The sequence below is a fragment of the Ambystoma mexicanum genome, chromosome 3q (assembly GCF_040938575.1).
Source record: "Ambystoma mexicanum isolate Mex_15411 chromosome 3q, UKY_AmexF1_1, whole genome shotgun sequence".
Lineage (NCBI taxonomy): Eukaryota > Metazoa > Chordata > Amphibia > Caudata > Ambystomatidae > Ambystoma > Ambystoma mexicanum.
Genome location: NC_090926.1, coordinates 774,847,054 through 774,861,166, shown reverse-complemented (window position 1 = coordinate 774,861,166; position 14,113 = coordinate 774,847,054).

Sequence of the window (14,113 nt, the reverse complement as noted above, 5' to 3'; positions counted from 1 at the left end):
ATGTTCTTTGGTTTTCAAAATTTGGATTGAACTTATAAAACTCCTGAAATAGACCTTGGAGAACTTTACTTAAGGCTGTGCCTTTTTCTAGGAACCGCTCGACGCACAGCAGGAGCTCAATGCCTGCAACCTGTTGGCGAAAGATTTGAATTCTGGTCAGTTGTCTTGTCTCAGCCTTTCATCCTTCCTAATCGAATAACACGAGTGCGTGAACTGAACTGAACTGTAACTTTATATCGGCAAATGTCATGCTTGAAGCAAAGGTTGCTTTACTGTCATTTTTGTATGAACACTCCCTCCCTCAAGGATGTTGATCTGCAACCCATGCAAAGAACGTATTGTCTTCGTCCGTGGGATTGGTTGTAATTACCATAAATGCTATAGGTGTGACTGCGAAATGGCTTTAACAGTCGATTCAAACGTGAATGTAGTCTGTTCTGGGTGGGGAGGGGCGCATGTTTCAAGCTACGGAGTTGTGCAATAAATAAAACACAGCTAAGAGCCAAAACAGTGTGCAGAAGTTGCGCGATATTGTTTTCTGGCCTAAAAACAGGTGTTTGAGAGGCCTGGGATCTGGCAGTAGCATATAGTCACTAGGTCCTCTATTCTTTTAGTAGTGTCCTTTAGGGTCTACAATTTAATTTCGTCGCTTTACGGCCCAGTTTTCTCTTCCATGGCAGAGGTGCCTCTTTGCATGTTAGACTTTATGCGTGCTCCGATGCCAAGGTGTGCACAATAGACGCTGTAATGCAGAACGGGCAATCTCCCGCATACGACCACGGAAGTGTTGCACATTCTGAAGGAGTAAACTGAAACACATGGCGTCATCGCAGAGACGATGCGGCCACGGTAGGCCCGAGACGAAGGCAGCTCGAAGATGAGCAAAGCGGCGTGGGGGTAAAAGTGAGGGCATGAACATCGGTGGCTAAGAAAGGGCCTGTAAAAGGGAGCTTGGCCTGAATACAACACGCAGCGCGAGCATAAAGGGAACACGAGTGGTACCGAGTCCGGAGAGACGCGGCAACCGCCGCCCACATTAAGAGACGATCAATATGTGCAGGTCCTGAAGTGCACAGCTGTTCAGAGCATTGAGGCTGCTTAGCACGAGGTGGAACCGAAACCACAAACATGGATGCACGCCCTGCATAACGTTGCTAACTGAAATTGAAAATATAATTTGCCTTTGTTTAAAATAGGGGAGGCAAGTAGTAATTTTGTGCAATCCGTTCATTTGCTAAAGTAGCAGCTATGCTGGGCACAGACTTTATTCCAGTCGCTTTTCCTTTGATAATTCCCAGCATAAACTCGTGTTATTAACCACGACGTACCAGACTTTGGAAAGGGGCTACAGGGCTCCAGGTAAGATTTTCAGTTGGTATTGTACTCTCTACTTTGAAAAGGGCGTAAAAAGTTGTTCTTAAACCCCCATCCTTCCCCCCGGTTTCCACTGTTAAATGTAGTAATTAAAAATACAGTTTTTTTTGTTATAATGTCTTTGTTCCCAAAAATGACCCTAAATAATACTTTGTTACCGTACTGGCCGCCATCCGGTCAGGGGGCATAATAGTTCAGCTCCTCAATGTGGCACGTGTTGCTGCCGCTTCTGATCTGGATACAGCAACACAGCAACAAGGGACAATCGCCTATGGCTGTAGGCACCCAGTGTCATTGTGCTGCTCCACTAGATCAGCTGTGGCATAGCACGTACTCCCTCAGCCCAACAGTGTTAAGGACCACAAATGGGCCTCATTACAGGTTTGCTGGTATTGCAGTGGTAAATCCTCTGAAATACCACCAAACTGAAGGAACAAGTTACTTACCTGTAACTGTTGTTCTCCAGCATGGGTCTGGCATGGATTCACATGCTCATGAATATTCCCCGTCGTCAGGCTGGGAATCCTCGGTAAAGAAAAATCAGTATCAGTTTCGTTTCTGATCTGTCTTGTAGTAGTAACCAATCACTGATCTCTGCGTCATACTGACCACAGCCAATGACTGCCATCTCCCTAAGCCCCGCCTCTGGCAGCCATCTTCAGATTTGGTAGCACGTGAAGTGGCAGTATGACCAAGTGAAGAGCCGCAGAGGGGTAGGCGGAAGGGTTCGCATGTGAATCCATGCCAGACCCATGCTGGAGAACAACAGTTACAGGTAAGTAACTTGTTCCTTCTCCAGCATGGGGTCTGGCATGGATTCACATGCTCATGAATAAAAGAATACATAGCAGTACACACATGCACAACCACGGGAGGTGGCAACAGCCTCAACATTAAGCAATACAACAACTCACCATTAAGCATCTCTTACCTTCTCACCAGGCTCACCTTAGGTGAACAGGGTGCGCAGCACTGCTTGGCCGACGCTGGACTCCTCCCTGGAATCCCGGTCGACGCAGTAGAATTTCGTGAAGGTGTGCGTCGACCTCCACATAGCAGCCCTGCAGATGTCCAGCAGGGGCACACTAGATAGGAACGCCGTGGTAGCTGCGATCGCTCTGGTGGAATGGGCTCTCGGACGGCCGGGCAGCGGTCGTTTGCCAACCGATGACAGTACATGATACAGCCGGAGAGCCATCTGGAAATGGAAGCCTTTGAGAGAGCCTTCCCCTGATTGACAGGTCCAAAGGTCACAAAAAGTTGTGACGTCTTCCGAAAACTCTTAGTGCGGTCCACATAGAACTTCAGCGCTCTAGCCACATCCAGCGAGTGCAAAGTCCTTTCAGCCGGCGACGAAGGCGACGGGAAGAAAACAGGCAACACCAAGGGTTCGGTTAGGTGGAAGTCCGACGGCACCTTGGGCATGAAGGAGGGGTGCGTCCTGAGCACTACCCTCGAGTCGTGAAAAGTCAAGTACGGGGGCTTGCAGGAAAGGGCCTGGATCTCTCCCACCCGTCGTGCGGAGGTGATGGCCACAAGAAATGCTGTTTTCCACGACAAGAACTTCAACAGAGCTGAGTGCAGAGGCTCGAACGGAGGTCCCATGAGCTTGGTCAGCACCACGTTGAGCTCCCACGCCGGGGCCGGAGCCTTCACCGGCGGGAACGATCTGAACAGTCCCTTCATGAATTCTTTCACCAGACGATGAGACCACAAAGACATCCGTCCCGTGGTTCTGGTGTATCGGGAGATCGCAGCAAGATGAATCTTGATGGAAGCGTGCGCCAGTCCAGCCTTGGCCAGCGTCAGTAGGTACGGCAGTACTTGAGGAGCCGTAATCCGTAGAGGGTTAATCTTCTGTGCGTGGCACCAGACAGAGAACCTCTTCCATTTGTGTCCGTAGCATTTAAGAGTTGAGGACGCCCTGGCCTTTGCAAGAACCTCTCTGCAGTCGGCCGGTATATCGTAACCTCCAAACTCTAACGCTGCAGGAGCCAGGCCTGCAAGTTCAGCGACTTCGGGTCATGATGGAGGATGGCGCCTCCTTCCCTGGAGAGAAGATCCGCGTCCACTGGCAGCTTGATTGACGGGGACGCTGACAAGTCCAGAAGGTCCGGGAACCATATCTGCCTCGGCCACGCAGGTGCGATGAGGATCATCCTGCACCGTGACCTCTTGAGCTGGTAGATGAGCCGGATCAGCAACGGCAATGGAGGGAACGCGTATAGAAACAGGCCCTCCCAGGGGAACGAGAAATCATCGGCCATGCTCCTCGGCTGGGGAAACCTGCTGGTGAACCTCCGGCACTTGGAGTTCGTCGCCGTCGTGAACAGATCGACCTGTTCACCGTCGGAAGAGGCGGTCCACTAGATCCTGTCGTAGTTCCCACTCGTGGCACAAGCGCAGCTCTCTGCTGAGCGAGTCGGCGATGGTGTTTTTTATTCCTGCCAGATGAAACGGCACCAGAAACATCCCTTGGGCGACGGCCCAATGCCACAGATCCTGCGCCTCCTTGGACAGGGCTGGGGATCTGGTACCGCCCTGCTTCCTGATGTAGAACTTGGTGCTGGTGTTGTCAGTGAAGATCCTCACCACCTTGCCCTTGAGGGACGGAAGAAAGGACCTGAGGGCCCAAAACACTGCCCGGAGCTCCAGGACGTTGATATGGAGGGACTTCTCCGTCGGAAGCCAAAGGCCTCTCGCGTGCAGATTTTCGGTGTGCACTCCCCACCCTTCCAGGGAGGCATCCGTGGTCACTGTCCTCTGGTGGCCCGGGGTCTGGAAGTCCATGCCTGCCGTCAGATGCGCGCGGGTGCCCCACCACCGGATCGCTCGTCGGAAGCTCTCGTCGAGTGTGATCCTGTCCTCGAAGCTGCCCGTCGTCTGGATCCAGCGAGCGTCCAGGAACTCCTGTAACGGGCGCATCCAAAGCCTGCACAGGCGGATGAGATAAATGCAAGAAGACATCATTCCGAGGAGGGATTTGATGGACCTCACCCTGGCCGCGTCCGCAACCAGCATTCGCTGCACCTTGCCCAAGATGGCCCTCGTCCTTTCCTCCGACGGAGAGGCCAGAAGCGCCACTGTGTCGAGTTTCGCTCCCAGAAACAGTGCGTCTTGCGCGGGCACCAGGTGGGACTCGGCGTAGTTTATGGAGAATCCCATGTCCGTGAGTAGTCGGACGGTCCTCGCCGTGTGCTCCGCGGCGAGCTCCCTTGTCTTTGCTCGGATGAGCCAGTCATCCAGGTAGGGGTAGACGTGGATCCCCTCCAGGCGCAGCCGTGCCGCCACCGGTGCGAGGCACTTGGTGAACACCCTGGGTGCCGACCTCAATCAGAAGGGAAGGGCTCTGAACTGGTAGTGACGCCCTTGGACCACAAATCTGAGAAACTTTCGGTGTCCCTTTAGGATGGGGATATGGAAGTAAGCATCCTCCAAATCCAACGACGACAGGAAATCACCCTCCTCCAGCTGACCCAGGATGTGCTGGAGGGTGACCATCCGGAACTCCTGTGCCTTGATGAATTTGTTGAGTCGTCGTAGGTCCAGGATGGGACGCCATCCTCCTGTCTTCTTCTTCACGAGGAAGTATCTTGAGTAAACTCCAGAGCCCTGAAGCCTCTTTGGGACGAGCTCGATGGCGCCTTTCTTGAGCATCGCCTTTACCTCCAAGAGAAGTTGAGGGACGTGATGTTCCTTCCTGGCCACGGGGGGGACGTGCGGGCACTTCTTTAGAAACTCGAGCGCGTGACCCTGGGCCAGGGCGTCCAGCGCCCAACGGTCGGTGGAGATGGACTCCCACACACTGACGAAGTTCGCCAGCCGGCCTCCCACCAGGATGCTTCGGTGGGGGCCCGACCCCACGGCCGGTTCAGTCCTGCTTCGATGAGGCTTTGCCGCCTTGTCCTCCCTGGCAACGACGGCGGGGTCCGCCCGACTAGCCTCATCCCCTGTAGGCTTCCTGTGACGACGAACGGGCCGCTTGACGATAGGTGGAATATCCGCCGCCGGAACCTTTGGAGGCACCCTGCTTGCCTCCGGTGCTCCGAAAGGGCGGCCGTCGTTGCTGGAGAACACCAAGAGCCCGGGCCGTCTCCGTGTCCATCTTGGTGGCTTGTAAGGAATCGTCCACTGTTTTCCCAAACAGGTTGCTCCCGTCGAACGGCATGTCCAAAACTCTGGTCTGCACGTCCTGCTGGAAGTCCGTTGCCTTGAGCCATCCACGCCGTCTAAGGCACACGCCGTTGCCCAACTGGCGAAACCCAGTGTCAGCGATGTCTGTCGCTATCGTAATGGTGTGGTCCGACGCCACTTCTCCTTCCTGCAAGATCTCTAGGGCCTCCGCCCTCTTGTCGTCCGGTAGGAAGTCCAGCAGGGGGGCGATTTTGTACCACAACTCCCTGTCGTAGCGGGCTACGATAGCCAAGGCGTTGGCAGCCTTAGTCGTCGTCGCTGCCGATGAGAACACTCTGCATCCCATCGTGTCCAATTTCTTTCCCTCGCCGTCCGGGGGGGAGGTTTAGGTAGAGGCCGAAGCCCCCCCGCTTTCTTCCTGGCCGCCGCGGGGACGACCGAGTCCGGGGTCGGCTGTGCCTGAAGGCACAAGGGGGCCGCGTCCGGGACCCGGTACTTCTTCTCGTACTGATCCCTTCTCGCAGGCGTTGTGGATGGGTTCTTGAGGAGGGCGAGACCCTCATCCCAGATATCGTCCAGTAGAGGTACAGCGAGGACCGTCTTCCTCTTGGTCTCGCGCCGTTGATAAAGGAAACCTTCCTTCTTCTTCTCTTCCAGGCAGAGCTGGAAAGCTCGGATGCCCTGGCGATCATGGTATGAAACGATCCAATCTCGACGGGCGGGGAAGCCCGGGGAGGAGGTGACGACAGAAGATCCTCGTCGTAAACCTCGTCGTCCGTACCCGTTGCGGCCGTGTCCGTCCCCGTATCATCCCCACGGGTCATGGACGGGGAGGAGGGCTGAGCAGGGCGCAATGGTTGAAAAGGAGGTGGAGGATGAATCCTTCTTCTCTTAGGAGGAGGGCTCCCAGAAGGGCCTGGCTCTGGGACCCCCGTCGGGAGCGGTTCCTCCGTTGGTGGTAACAGCAATCTCGTCCTTATCTCCGAGCATAAGGACTGTATAGCCAACAAAATGGCCGCCGAGTTGTCTTGCGGCACTGGTAGAGGGGATTCCGACGGGCGGTCAGGAGCCTCGTCGGCACCCTCGACGTTCTCGTCGTCTCCTACGTCGGGGTCCCTCCCAACAGGCTGGTCTTCTTCCACGCCAATGCCGTGGCTTAAGACTTCGATCAGCTCCTCTTCAGAGGTTGAGGCCAAATCCACGACGACCTCCTGCCCCCCCTTTTTCTTCTCCGTCGGAGGTTTCACGGGGGTCCTGTTGATGGGCTTGAAAGAGGACTCCCTCCGCGGTGGCAGGGAGACTCTGGGCCCCGAGGTCGCCTCCACTGGTGTAGCCTCCACAGGCTGAGCCAGGGCCACCGCGACTGTCTCGATAGAGGCCTTGGCAGGGTGGATCAAGGCTTTCACCCCCTTAGGTGCGCTCACCGCCTTCTCCTTGGGGGGAGCGTCACCGCCTCGCTCCCCCTCGGATGGGGCCTTCGAGCTCGACCGGGGTCTGCCGGGTGCTCGGCCTTCCTCATACCTGAGCCAGAGCGTTGGCTCGTGGTTGATGGCGCCGGGGAGGATGCGCCCTGCCTGGCAACCGTAGAGCCCGACCGTTCAGCGCTCCCGGTGCCAGCGGACTCGCGGTGCTTGGCCTTCTGTTGGGCCCCCATCGCCGGGGCGCCCTCAAAGGTCTTAGAAGACCGCTCGGACGACTTCTTTTTCTCGCATGACGGGCTCTTCCCTTCCAGCCAGTTGGTGAGACGCAGATGGTGGTCCTTCAAGGTCCGCTCCGACATATTGCCGCAAAACGCACAGTCCTTCTCCACGTGCGTCTTGTCCTCATGCAGGCAGTAGAGCCAAAGGGAGTGTTCGTCCTCCTTAAAGACATTCTGAAGCTGGCATCCAGGGCAGACCCTGAACAGCTTTCTGGGCGTCGAGCTTCCCTTCTCCTGGGCCATGTCCGAGATGGGCCTGAGAAACTTCTGGAGTCCTCCAAAAGTGTGGCTCGACGAAATCTTCACCCTTGAGGGGCGTAGAAGAATCCAACACGGGTCCCCGTTGATCAGATAAAGAAACGGTGGAGCTTGAGGCTCTTTTGACCGAAAAAAGAGAATTTTCCTATGAAAAAGCACGAAAACGCACTAAAGCTCAAGAGCAATAGCACGAGGATCCCAACACTTCAACGTGCGGTAAAAATCTGAAGATGGCTGCCAGAGGCGGGGCTTAGGGAGATGGCAGTCATTGGCTGTGGTCAATATAACGCAGAGATCAGTGATTGGTTACTACTACGAAAGACAGATCAGAAACGAAACTGATACTGATTTTTCTTTACCGAGGATTCCCAGCCTGACGACAGGGAATATTCATGAGCATGTGAATCCATGCCAGACCCCATGCTGGAGAATTATTATTACCGGTACTTGGCCCTGAAGATTTACCGGGGCATTACAGGTGGTGGTAAGTCCCCAGTTTTGGAGCCCATAGGACTGCATGGGAATTTCAGCAAAATTACCGGCTGCAGTTTCTGTCTATTTTGCTGATTTTTGGCAGTAAGGCAGTGGATTTCCCTCTGGCTTTGTGCCCCATGGCTAGGACCTTTCATTCCATGTATTGTGGACCCCTCACTTCCTTACCACGTGTTACACTCAACAATAGGTACAGTGCACCATTATTGCCTAGCTAGGTTTCTGCTACATACAAACACAAAAGCAAAACTATTGCCATCCTGTTTATTCTACCATAAATGCATTTGGAAAGGTACGGGTTGCTGCTCTTGGAGCTGCTAGGACAGTCTACCCGCTGCGTTCAGAGAACTAGATAAATACCCAGGCTTGTGATCAAATATGAGAAATGTCCTCTTAAGGAATTCCTGTGCGCTTGACTCTTGATCATGTATGGTTATGCAGGCTTTATGCCTTGTACATCCACCTACGGAATCCCTCCTTCCTTATACCACTTGTTTCGCCCTCTAGGCACTTGGATGTATTGTCTTGCGCTTTCCTATTGTGATGTTCTGAGTTTTTAGGCACTTGTGGTGTTTTGATGTATTAAACTCTTCTCCACTGGTCTCACAACGGCTGGTCCCACTGGGTGGTGGTGGGTGGTATTCACAGCCTTCCTACTTTGTGGGTATTAAACTTGTTTTATACAGAAGGAAGGATGCTCAAATGCTTCATCCTATACTCACAAATGTGAATCTCAACTCAAGACTCATGTTTAGGGAAAAATGTAATTCCAAAGATTATTGTACATATCACACACATAAAACAATAAAAAACATGTTGGGAATAATATTAAGTAAAAAGACACACACTCCGCAAAGATACACAAACCGTCACTGGTGGAGAGGATCACAGTACCTAAATCACAACTGGGTTCTCATCACAGCAATGTGCATATCATGTGGACAATTCTATTACAATACAAAGCTCTTCTCCCCATGCCCTCCCTTTGCACTTAACTGATCTGAATGTCCCTGGAGCCTGCGAAAGATCCGATTTCCACTTCCCTTTTGCTCAGGGCCACTCTGAAGCGGCGTTGCCTGTGGTGTGCGTCTAATGAAATCAAAATGAAGTGAGCAAAAGCAGGGTTTCTTTAAAATACGCGGAACTCTGAGGTGCTTTGAAATGCCCCACAATTATTGTTGCTTAGCAAACCATGCTTCTCGTCACAATAAATCGAGTCTAGTGGCTTCTGTTGAATAAAAAGGGAGACTAGTCCCCTCATCCTTTAACAAACCAATCTTATAGTGCATCAAAAAAAATGTCCACTGCATCTTTACTTTCTAGAGGGGTACATGGCATCCCACAAACCCCCCTGAATTAAAAGGAATTCTAGCATCTCCTCCCTGCCACAAAGTGTAGAATAACGACTTGTACTTTGTGGGTCTAGCAGGTCGTTGGTTGGTGTTTTGGTCGCGGTCGGAAAAGCACGAGTTGCGCTTTTGTTAGCAATCTTTATTGACCACTACAGATTCATAGTGGCAGCTGCTTGTATGGGAGGCAGGGACTTGTGAAATATCACAAAGATGGACAACAATCGTAGACCTGTTCCCCTCACTTAATGGTTAATCACAGGTGAAATATAAAATGTTCTTTCATCTCATTCATATTTCTCTATAGGAAATTGTGGCGTTTTTGACACGTGACACCACTGAGGCAAGAGGATTTCATTTGGATGGGGGTAGTTTTGCACAACGCATGCGGGAGGACTCACATTGTTCAGAAATTGAAACACCTGCACGTTTTCCTGTTGGTTTGAATTGCGGAGTGACCCCTCGGGAAACTTAAAACATGTGCACCAAGGGAAACCAAACTCACAAGATTGTGAAATAAATGATGGGTGTTTTGTACAGTGTCAGTCACTGCAGAAACATTGTATGCACCGAAACACGAGCTGGTGGCTTTAATTTAGAATTTGCACACCTCTTGATTTTTTTGATAGCTTGAGATACATAGGCTGCACACTCATAACCTGGAAATTCTGAAATATGAAATATCTTAATTTTGAGTCCTGATAAAGGACTGACATGCAAACGAAATGGGGCTCCCATCGTATTCCAACTAATGCAGCTATTAAAGGTTTTTCAACACCCTGGAATTGTTCTGTACTCATGTTTGGTAATAGCTGTGTGTTATTGAGGAAAACCTTTATAAAATCTGTTATTGGGAGTAAAATAGTTTTGATACTAAAGGGTCATATTTAAATCTTTAGGCACAGAAAATGTAGACTGTAATTCCATGCACAGAGCATGTTGCTACATACCAGTAAGATGGCGTTTTAAACTTTTTCTAGGGCATTTCACACACTTTTGGTGGTACAAACGGGAATACTTCTTCTTTTGGGAGGCAGTGAACTCAATAAAAAAAATAGGGCAGGGTTTACCTAGAAATACCAAGATAAGGAGTTCTAGTCTTATTACCGACATCAATTTTAACAAGCCTGTAACAAATATGTATAGCTTCAATTATTCTGACCAATGCAAAAGTATCTGCTTCAGGCAGCAGAGTAAAATATGTACGAATTTCATCATCCCTTGATAATTGATATTGCAAAAGAGCTCAGAGATAGCTGAGGAAGACATTACATAAGTCCAGAAGCAGTGGGGGTTGAGTGAAAGGGGTGTCTGGGGCTTCAGAAAAACAAGGATTATTATATTGTTTGAGGAACCAAGCGACAAGTTGTACACCATCCTAATGCTTTATTATGACAAAAGCCCTGCAAAGACGATCTGATCTGATATTTTATTTATATCGCGCCAATACACAAGTGATATCGCGCCCATACACAAGTGATCTGTCACTCTGTACATTTTTGTATATCTTGTCACTCATCTTGTGGTATTGTGTGCACGTTCTGTCATTTCAATTCATGCAATTGCAAGTGTGTAGTTTAAGTGTAGTGAAGCAGAGAGAATAGGAAAAGGGGAAAATAAAAAGAAGAAATATGTAAGGTAAAATCTCTCGTATCTCCCTCCCTCTGGGTTTTATAGGCTCAGCCCATCACTTGCAGTCCTTGGGAGACAGGCCGTTCTCGTCTTCCAGCTTTCTTGGGGGTGGGGAGGGGTGTGCTGTAAATGGTTTGTGTGCGCTCAGGAGATCTGCCCCCAGTACCTCTGATCTGAAGGAGGCCTTGCTCACCCTCACCAGTTCACTGTCCTCATTGAAGGTCTGGAGCAGGGTACTCACAACAGCCCAGTGCATTAGGGAGAGAGGACACCCACAGGCCTGGTTCTCTGGCCCACCAATACAGCCTCTCTCCTCAATATCCAGCCACATACTCATACCTATTGGGCTTTGTTCTTTTCCCTATCTGGCCACTGGTTTCACCTGCACCACGTAGATGCTCCAACACATGCACGTTCCTCCACTCGTGGCTGCTCCATGTCAGTTTCCAGGGTCCTCTCTGCACCGCTCTCCTTGTCGCTTCACACCTGTCCGAGCCTGACTAGCCCTCTTCAGCAAGTACTCCCCATCCTTTCTCTCCAACATTCTCTCTCCTTTTGATGTTCCCCTCCAACTCCTTCTTAAAACTCGCTCTCATTTGATGGCCTCTGCTCCTTCGCATTCCTCAAGCCTGCTCCATATTCTCTCTGGCTCCTGCTCCAAAGGCCAACACTGCCCTGCTTTGACATCCCCTTTTATAATCCTGAAGGCCTTGTCTTTGGTGATCTAATTGGTAGAGGAGTTACAACTCTTGTGCTAGTAATGTCTGACATCTGGATTGGCTCAATAGGAGTGTTTTGATACTTTCCACAGGTGTGCGTGGTTCTCCAAACTTCTCTTTTGCTGGTATATATATTGAGATAGTAAGTATGGGGTTGCCAACATCTCCCAGACCCCGTTTCTAGTTCAGGGCATGGAAAACAACTTGTATATACTTTGGCATCTCGTAGAGCCATGCTGTAAGTGGGAAACTACTCTTGCTCACTAGCTGCTTTTTTACAGGCAGGTTTGGGTTACTCTCTATACCATTAGGGTGTGTTTGCAGAAATTAGGTATTTAATATTTATGGTTACCTTGGTTTCTGAATAGGGTGATACATATTTTCTGAAGGGTACATACTCATGCTTCCTACTAAATAAATACATACTCCTGCTCCACAATGGGCAGTAGTTCCTAAATCCTCCATGTGGCGATCACCTGTGTGCTGTGGGTGGCATGGAGTAGGCAGGCAAATTATCCTTGTGGTCTCGATAGTGGCCTCCTGTGATGGCACTGTACCCCTTCCGACTTTAAAGTCAATGCACTTTATGGTGGTCGGAGCAAGATGGAAATTTGGCTTTAATTTCAGTCCAACCGTCCGGAGACCCTGGGTAACCAGGTAGAAGTGTTGCATTTCTTTTCCCCAGGGTGAATTGTAAATATCAGTGTGATCAGGATACGCCTCAGCATAGGTGTGGTGTGGTTTCAAGAGGCAGTCAATCACCCATTGAAATATGGTAGAGGCTCCATGGAGGCCAAAAGGTAATGAATGATCTGTGTGACTTGAAAAAGCCCAAAAGAAGTTTTCTCACTGTACCCATGAGCTAGTGGTATCTCCTGTACCTCTTGGTTTGGTCTAAGGGTAGGGATGTATTTTAATGGACTAATCCTCTCAGTCATCTCATCGATTCTGGGAATCTGTGTAGGCAACACATCTTGATATCTTGTTGACTTTGTTGATGCAAAACCGCCAGGAGCTGTATGGTTTTTCCACAAGGACAATCAGCAAAGATCAATGTTTTTTGGAGGGATTGATGCCCCCAAACTCGAGCGTCTTCTGGACGACTTGTTGCACTGCTTTGCCCCTAGTTTCTGGCAGTTGGTTGGGCCAAATACCGACTGTTGCACCGGGAACAGTCTCTTTCTAGTGCACAGCCTCAGCTGTTTTTCTACCATTCTCCCCAAAGACATCCTGAAGGTAGTCCAGGCAGCCCCATAAGTCCTCTTCCTGGTGGCGTGTTAGGTTCTCAAATATTGTTTTTTTCTGTATATCAGCAATGATCCCCATCTCTGGGTGGACTCTGGCACTGGCCATCAATTCAGGTTTGGCTAGATCCTTACAGTCCTTCAACCAGTTAATTTTGGAGGCCCAGGAAGTTTACTGATGTGGGTCCTGCTAAACACAATAGTTTAGATCCATGAGAACCTCTGTAACTCTATAGGGTTGGTGCCACTTGGCAAGGAGTTGGGTTTTCCATGTGGAGAGAAGAACAAAGACCTGATCACCAACTCAGAACTTTTTCAGGTGAACCTGATGATCACATAGCTGCTTTTGCTTCACCTGACTATTCTGTAGCTCCGGGATCAGATATTTTTCACCTAGCGGAGCCTTTCCTTGGTAGTCTCGTGTACTGTTCGACACCCTGTCTGTTGTCTTCCCACCCGTTCCAGCCTTCCTTGTGCATATTCAGGACATGTCCTTGTCCACAGACTAATTCGAAAGTTGAAATTCCCGTGGCAGCCTTTGCAGTCCCCTTTCCCCCACTACAAACAGGGCCCATTGCAACAACTTAACTCAGTTCTTGGTATGTTTGTCAACCATTTTCCACAAGAGAGTTTTCAGGCTCAGATTGAATCGCTCAACTGAGCAATACATGGAGGTGTAGAGGGTGTCTATGCAGAGGAGGCCCTTCAGCGGACACAAAGTTTGACATTAAAGTCATCACCCCTAGCCAATACGTATTCTTATTACACCCTAGAGAAAGAAGGGACTACATTTTTAAGAATCTGTATTGTGACATTATTCATTCGGGCAAAGTGGCTCGGGATACGCGTAGCATAATCCACAAATCAATAGTCCACAATCACTTGGATGTACTATGGGTGAGGTGAAACGAGCTGCACACTTGTCTGGTTGAAGAAAAAGGTATAGACGAGCTAGTACTGGATCATGGGTCTGGGATTTCTTTCCTGGAAAAATAACATTTGGCCTGAAACATTGGGAAGGAACCAGGTAGTTTGCCGACTGGGGCTCAAGTGTTAATTATGGTAGATTGTGTAATAGTTCATCAAATTAGTTGTTATTTGGGGGAACAGTGGCTCCTACCGACCACGGGGGTGGTCTACAATGGTGTATGCCAGAGCCGATCCTACCCCAGAGGTGGGATGAGGTAGTAGGGGGTTGAGGGGACCAGGGTA